Raw genomic sequence first — 7,442 nt, 5'->3', positions numbered from 1 at the left:
TATCAAATACAATAATTTATAGATACACAGTATTATATGCAAACTTTGAACAAATGGACAAACATTATGATAATTTGGTGAATTTAAAAGATTAATCTGATGTGGCACAGTTATAAGAATTCAAAATAAATGTAGCATAATGAAAATATTCTTGCATGAGACCCACTAACTCTTACAGCTGCTTTGAAAGACAAAAAACGTATTTATCTTCCACTCCACTCAAGGATGGCCACACTTGGAATTTCCCTTGGCACATTTAAAACATTGTGTGAGCCAGATAGCTTCTGTTTTCATTCATCCAATGCTCTGAGTAGTAGTGTTCCATGCATATGAGATGCTTCAACACGTCCATGCGTGTGATAAAGAAACACAGTGTAAGCAGTATTAATGAAAGTGCATCTCTACCTCAAACTCACCAGTGTAACAATTAGTGTGTGAAATCTAATTTTAAATGGCGATCAGCCTTCTTAACAAATCTCCAATAACAAATAAGCAGAACTCACCTTGTTGAGTGTTTGTTTGTTTTTGTGTGTGTGTGTGTGTGTGTGTGTGTGTGTGTGTGTGTGTGTGTGTGTGTGTGTGTGTGTGTGTGTGTGTGTGTGTGTGTGTGTGTGCAGTTTTAAGCATAGCAAGGCACTTCAGGGTTGCCAGGTGGAGCCTTCCTGAAGACCCTGATACTGAAACAGCATTAAAAGCTGCAGTGGCACTGTAGTTGTTTTTATCTGCACTTATACTGCTTTGAACTCTTGCACTTTTACATACAGTAAGTTTCTGTGTACCTGTGTACATTTCTGTGTACCTTTAGTAAATAAAGGGATTCTATTCTAAAATTACAAATCACTATGTCCAGTGTTCTGATAAATGACATCTTCAAATGACCTTTGCTGTTTCTTTGCATTAAACTTTAAACCTGTCTTTTAATTATTCCACAATATTATACAGGATAGTCTTGACAATAAAGCTATTTTTAATCAAACCTAAATGAAAAAAATTTAATAAATGGGTTGTTGTGTTTGCAGGTTTGATTCAACACAGGATCAGACAGATTCCTATAAGTGGGAAAATTAAAAAAAAAAATTCTGCTGAACCTGAGTCTGCAACCAGCTATTCATCAGAGAGAGACTAGTAACAGACCTATAAAGAAACTGATGTCATATGCATATGATGAACAAGATTTCCTGCTGGATATGTACTCTCATGCGAAGGACTCTGAGACTCAAACAGGCAGGAGTGTCCTTCCAGCATTACAACCAGTTTACCAGTCAGCATCTGCAGTCTGCTACATAGACCTCAGAGAGAAAGACCTCCCTCTTCCTAGAAGTGCTGAAACTCCAAACAGTGAAGAAACCAGTGGAGCTTAATGACTGGTCAGATGAAGAGAGTGAAGTGAGGAGTTTCCTTCAGTGTCTGCCATGCCCCAGCTGAGCTGAGTGTGAAGCTTTTATTAGTACTATAGGAGTTGTGTTTAACTTTGAAACTGATGGTGTCACAGCCATTTGTGGCCGAGAGTCTAGAAGAGCATAATTGGCTGTACTCTTAGGGAGAGAGGGAGTGGCATACGCTCTCTCCCCTGTCAATTACAGAGACACCGTGCAATCAAGGGCGTCTATAAATTCACGCGTCAGAAGGGGGAGGAAAAGACTATTTTCCGAGTACTTAGAATAACATTCCGTACTTTTTGGAGAACATTTTCTAGAGTGTTTTCATGTAGAGAGAGAAATGAGTGGCTAAAATGTCAGAAACATTAAGGAGACAAATGGGGAATATATAACAGCTCTTTCCATGTGTTAGTGACACCAGCGTTCCCTCTTTTCCCAGATGGTAAAAAAGAGCCCTGACTCTTGCAAACTTCATTTTTTTGTAGAACAAAGATAAATAACTCGCTTTATGGCCTTTTTCCACCCATGCATACCAAGTCCAGTATGCATCCAAACATTGTCAGAATAGTAGGAGTGCAGACTTTGAAAAATGGTCTTGTCATGTAATATCTGCAGCTTTGTCCCTGGTTGTCTAGTGGTTAGGATTCGGCGCTTTCACCGCCGCGGCCCGGGTTCGATTCCCGGTCAGGGAAAAACCTCTTTTTATGCTCATATAAAATGACAGATTCTGCATTAAAACATAAAGTTTGTGTGAGTCGGAGTTGAGCCGACAGTTATTACTTCTACTGTACCAACTGAGCTATTGAAAGCGACATGCAAGTAATCCCACATGTCCAAACACCAGTAGGTTGGCAAGTAACACAGCCAGTTTTGGATGTTTCAATTGTTAAGTTCATTTGACACAAAGAAGAAAGATTGCATTGTATAAGTTGCTCAGCTACAAACAGATATATATTTTGATGACATTTGGAATCATACTGGACTTTGTGTACATGAATGGAGAAAGGCCATAAATGGTTAGAATAACATTCAGTGCTTTTGGAGAAAGGTTTTGAGAGTTTTGTCATGTAGTGAGAGAAATGAGTGGCTGAAATATCAGGCATTAAAAGTGCATTTTGCACTCATGGAAAGAAAATTGCTTTCATGTGGACCACATTGAGATATCGAACTGCTTGTGGAACATAACACCTCTTAAGAGGCTAGATTTGTGCTCTCAAGCTGCGATGGTGGTTTTCTCATGGCTTCTAAAAGAAGAGGCTGTGGTCAGGGTGGAGTGAGTCTTTGATAACCAAGATTGTTGTTGTTTTGGCCTTCGAATAGACAATGGCATTACCCAGTGTCAGGTCTTTCTCAGTAAACTGCAGAGAATGATATAGAGGGCAAGAAATGGTCAAGCACAGTTTTATTGGGTGTGTGTCTGTAAAAAAAACTAGAGCTCTCTGATACATTTTTGGTTCAAGATTTAATCATCATGCAAATGATTGTGATTAACGCTTTGTCTGTTTAATTCAAATATTATACTATAAACCTAATATTTTAATAGGGTTGGCAACTTTCTAGATCCGATTACTACATGTGTGTGAAGTACAGGTGCTGTAGCTATATGGTATACAATTGTCCACAGTAGCCTAATTATAATATATACAACCAAAAATGCATCTAAAATAAACACCAGAAACCTGGACTAAGGGTGATGTACATAAGTGCATTAAATCTAGGTAGGACTGCTCAATAGGTAGGATAACAGCAGAACAATTGTCCCGCCGTATAAGCAAAATGAGAGACTGCTAAGGCCGCCAAGAGGGTGCCAAAGACCATGTATTTATTTCTATTTGTTTTTTACCTATGTTATGTCAGTGGCAGCTCAGATTTCTGCATAGGGCTGCACACAGGCTTGGGCCAGCCCTGATATCACAGTGTCGTGCACTGGAAAACCATCAAGCCTGTTGACTATGCTACCAGTGTTGTTCATGTAACTGTGCAAATAAACTGCAAACACAATTACTTTTAGAAGTATCATCCAGTTTGTTTTCACAATTGCCAAAATGTAATGAATCACAGCCAGTGTTCACAGCTGGAATGTATTCCTGGCTGATGTGCCCTGTTTCTGGTTACAAAAAAAAAAAACAACAACAACAAAAAAAAATTAAATTGGTGGATGAATTTTCAATGAAAGTGCTTCGCTCAACAGCCATTAATGATTCTTCTATCCAGTATGAATAAATTGAAATTCCTATCCTTGTATCAGGTGCAGCAATTATCGACTGAAATGTAGCTGTATGTACATGCAATATATTTGTGATTATGTAAATTAAACAGCTATTCTTATTCTTATGGCTAGCTAAATAAATTGCAATTTCGTCGACTTCAAGGCATGGCATGGTGTTTATTCATTCTTCGGCATACAAAATGACGCCTTTTCACGTTGTGGAACTACAAATATGGCGACCTTTTTTCTTTAGCGTTTTAATGACGTAAAAGCAGAGTCTCACCGTAAAGTCGGGCAGGAGGAGCTGGACTCATTTATTTCTTCGTATCTTCCGCCATCTAGCGGTCAATAACGGGTAGTCTTGAATTGATTTGTATCGCATAATACTTTGGATATAAATGTTTAAATTTCCTGTTGCAGGACAGACAAAGTATAGTCAACCAGTTCTAACCTTTTGATAAAAACTTGAACTTCAAAGTAGGTGAATCTATTTCCTTAAACCAATCAGATCACAGTTCATTTACATAACATCAATGCTTTGAGTGCTTTAGATATGAGAACATCACAGTGATCTTTCTGCTCACACAGTCTATAATTCTGTATTATGTGTTTCTATAGCTTCCAACTTTCATGAGTTCCTTGAATCTGTGGAGAAAAGTGCAGACCAATGTAGTTTCTTATTTGTGAACATTTATACATTCATTGTAATTTATTTATCATTTAAATGTTTTATTACTTTTAATTTATAGACATAAGGACACAGAAAACAGTTCATATACTGAATGAATTGTTACATGGTAATATTTTCTAGACTGTGTTTACCATATGTTTTTATTTCTAAACGTTAATGCAGTGTGTTAATCTGTCACACCGACGCAGAAGGAGTGAATCTGATATACCCTTCTTCCATTGTCAACTATTCAGAGTCCTCCAGTGGAGCTCATACAACTAAAGAAACACATACAGAGGTCACTGGAGGTTCTAAGTTACATCTAAAGTGGTCTAGTAGTGACGCTGTGAGGATAAGCAGGATGCGGGGACGAGGCACGATGAAACGCACTTTTATTTTTGCAAACATGCAAAACATACAACAAAGCTCAAACACTATGCACATCTCAAACACCAACACATGTACTATGACACACGAGACATATATACACCCAAGCCGATTACACATAACAGAGAACAGGCGAACGACACGAGAGGGTGTGGCAACAAAGACGAACACACAAACACCAAGATATTTGAGGAGGGGGCGGGGCCACAAGATGACGCTAAGCCTATACACACTGTTCCAACACTACCCTGTAGGGTACCATCTACATGGAAGTATATTTTTAAAAGCATGTTTGGTAACCATATTTATACTGGAACAAATTAATCAAATGAATTGTGCTTTTTGTTCCTCTCTAAGACCTTTCGGACGTCGATATTCAGATTTGAGTCTGAGCAAGTTCAGAAACCCACTATGAGGGTTTCTGGGTGCTCTGGAGGAGCATCCAGAAGTCGTACACCTGCACCAAGCCTGAGACCCCTCTGCCCCTGACACAATTGCCCAGGAATTGTGGGCATGTACCTAGACTATGAGGATGGGCAGCTGTCTTTCTATTACATACTAACATATCTACATATTTATCGGAAACCTCCGGGAGAAGAAGCTGTATCCCCTGTTTGCGCTGCTGGACAGACACACTTATGACACTGTACTCATCAAAAGCAGCACCAGAGATGCATTGAGTCATATCCCGCTACACACCTCTCAGGCCAGCTTGTTTGCACATTTTGTCATAAAACTTAAGATGTCATTTGTTGCTGTTATATATAAAATTGCCAAATTAAAAAATAAATAAATCAAAAAGTACTTGTGGCTAGACAAACAGCCAATCACATAAACAAGATATAATGTCAGTAATGTTTGCGGCAGGTGTTTCAAATGTGCCCAGACTCATATTCAAAAATATCCATGTTTCAACAGTTTGAAGGTGGCCATGACACTAACAGTCTGGTGGAAATTCCACAAACTATTCATTCTCCCATTTGGAACAATCCAGAATTTACCATGAACAAAAATATTAAACTTTACATCTTGGATAGAAAAAGGCATTACACACCTTAAACATATTTATCATAAGACTTCTTTCATGTCACGCCCACAACTAGCCCCAAAATACGGTATAAAGAGCACCCAGTTCCTACAATAACATCAGCTAAGATCACCTATGTGTTCAAAAATCAATTCCGATACCTACATCCATATCAGAATTTATAAACAAACATTCTTAATACAAAAAACCTATTATTAAGTTAAGGAAGTCAAGCTATTGCATTTTGCTGAGATGAAGGAATATTGCATAACCCTGTACTGGCCAAATAATTAGATTTGATGTTCTATTTTGTGGATTAATCCCATAACTGAATTATTCACATGGTTTTATAGCCATGGTTAATACTTGCTGTCAAAATGCTGAGGTTCATAAGAACCTCTTTCCTTCATAAGGAAGCTTCCTGTTTTTGAAACAGGTAGTTTCAGCATACTAGCTCTTACTGCTCTCTATCTGTTTAACAAATGTTTTGTTGGATTTAACTACTTTCTACCTGGAAACTGGCAACTTCCATGGAAAACTATTTTATCATCACAAACTATATCTAAGGAACTACCACAAACATAAGTAATGTTAACATTTTGCTTTTTCATCATGACTTATGTTCTGCTTCAGAGCACTGAATGCAGCATGTTTATTCTTCGTCATTAGTGGCAGTTTTATCTGTGAGAAGTGTAGATGACTTGCTAGTCTGACAGACAGTACGCATCCAGACAGCAAGGCGAAAGGGTGACGTTACTGCAAAGTAGACGAGCTTCCACCAGCTCATGGGACCACTACACATCCCCAACATTAAGTAACAAAATCCCAGAGACCTTCTGCCTGTACTGGCCAGACTTCAGATCAGAAGGTGAGAGAATACAGTCATGTGTTGTGTGGTTCAGATTGTTCACACAGTTAGTAACAGTCCAAACACTTTAATTATACTGTACAGCATGAGACCTGGAAATGTGTGTCTGTGTTTTTGTGTGTGTGTGTGTGTCTTCTCCCCAGGCTGAGCTCCAGCTTTGTACTGTCCATCATCAGAGAGATCTATCAGACTGGCTCTGCTCACTGTGTGTCCAGCTTGTTGAATTCAGCAGAGAACTGCATCAACCTGAACAGCAGAGAGCTGGACTCTGTCCACTGTGCTGCCCTGCGCTTCACCCTCCAGCACTGCACAGCAGTCTCTCTCAGCCTGCTTTTCACCTCCATACCAAAGGCGGAGCTGGAGAGCAATGAGCCACTGCTCTAACACGTCTCCCGTCTCAGGCTTGAACTTTTCTCACAATCAGAATTTTAACACAGAACTGGTCTGTTTAGGGAGTGTTATATAAACGTTTATGTACGTTTATGTGTTTTTCACGAGTTTCCTCAAAGGTCATTTTGTGCCAGCATCATTTAGGTTTTATTGAGACTCCTGTCAGGTAATCAGCAATATCCATGGATATTTACTTCAGAATAAAATGACTTTCTGGAGGAAATTGTTAAATTTAGGTGAAATATTTATATTAACCTGAAATTAACTGCCCTGCCACTGTCTGTGTGTGTTTTGTTTTCTCCGTGTTGACAGGCTGCTGTTGCTGAGGCTGCTCCACTGCTACAGTGTCTCTGAACTACAGCAGGGGGCAGCAGCAACAGATCTGCTCTTCGCTCTGCAGCACAGACTGGATTTCTCCTGCTGCTCTGCTCTGGACCTCACAGCAGACACACAGAAACACACACTGACTCTGAGCACTGAGGACTGCAGAGTCGTCTCCATGGTCATCCAGA

At 39.3% G+C, this 7,442-nt stretch overlaps 1 non-coding gene across 1 annotated transcript; it reads left to right on the top strand.

The window, feature by feature from the left end:
* The first annotated feature begins 1,999 nt into the window (after window positions 1-1,999).
* On the top strand, window positions 2,000-2,071 carry trnae-uuc (transfer RNA glutamic acid (anticodon UUC)). The gene has a single exon. It is a non-coding gene; the product is annotated as a tRNA-Glu (tRNA).
* Window positions 2,072-7,442: the final 5,371 nt, after the last annotated feature.

Source organism: Electrophorus electricus, chromosome 5, assembly GCF_041902795.1.
Source record: "Electrophorus electricus isolate QZ-2024a chromosome 5, ASM4190279v1, whole genome shotgun sequence".
Classification (NCBI taxonomy): domain Eukaryota; kingdom Metazoa; phylum Chordata; class Actinopteri; order Gymnotiformes; family Gymnotidae; genus Electrophorus; species Electrophorus electricus.
This window is presented reverse-complemented; position numbering and strand designations above follow the sequence as displayed.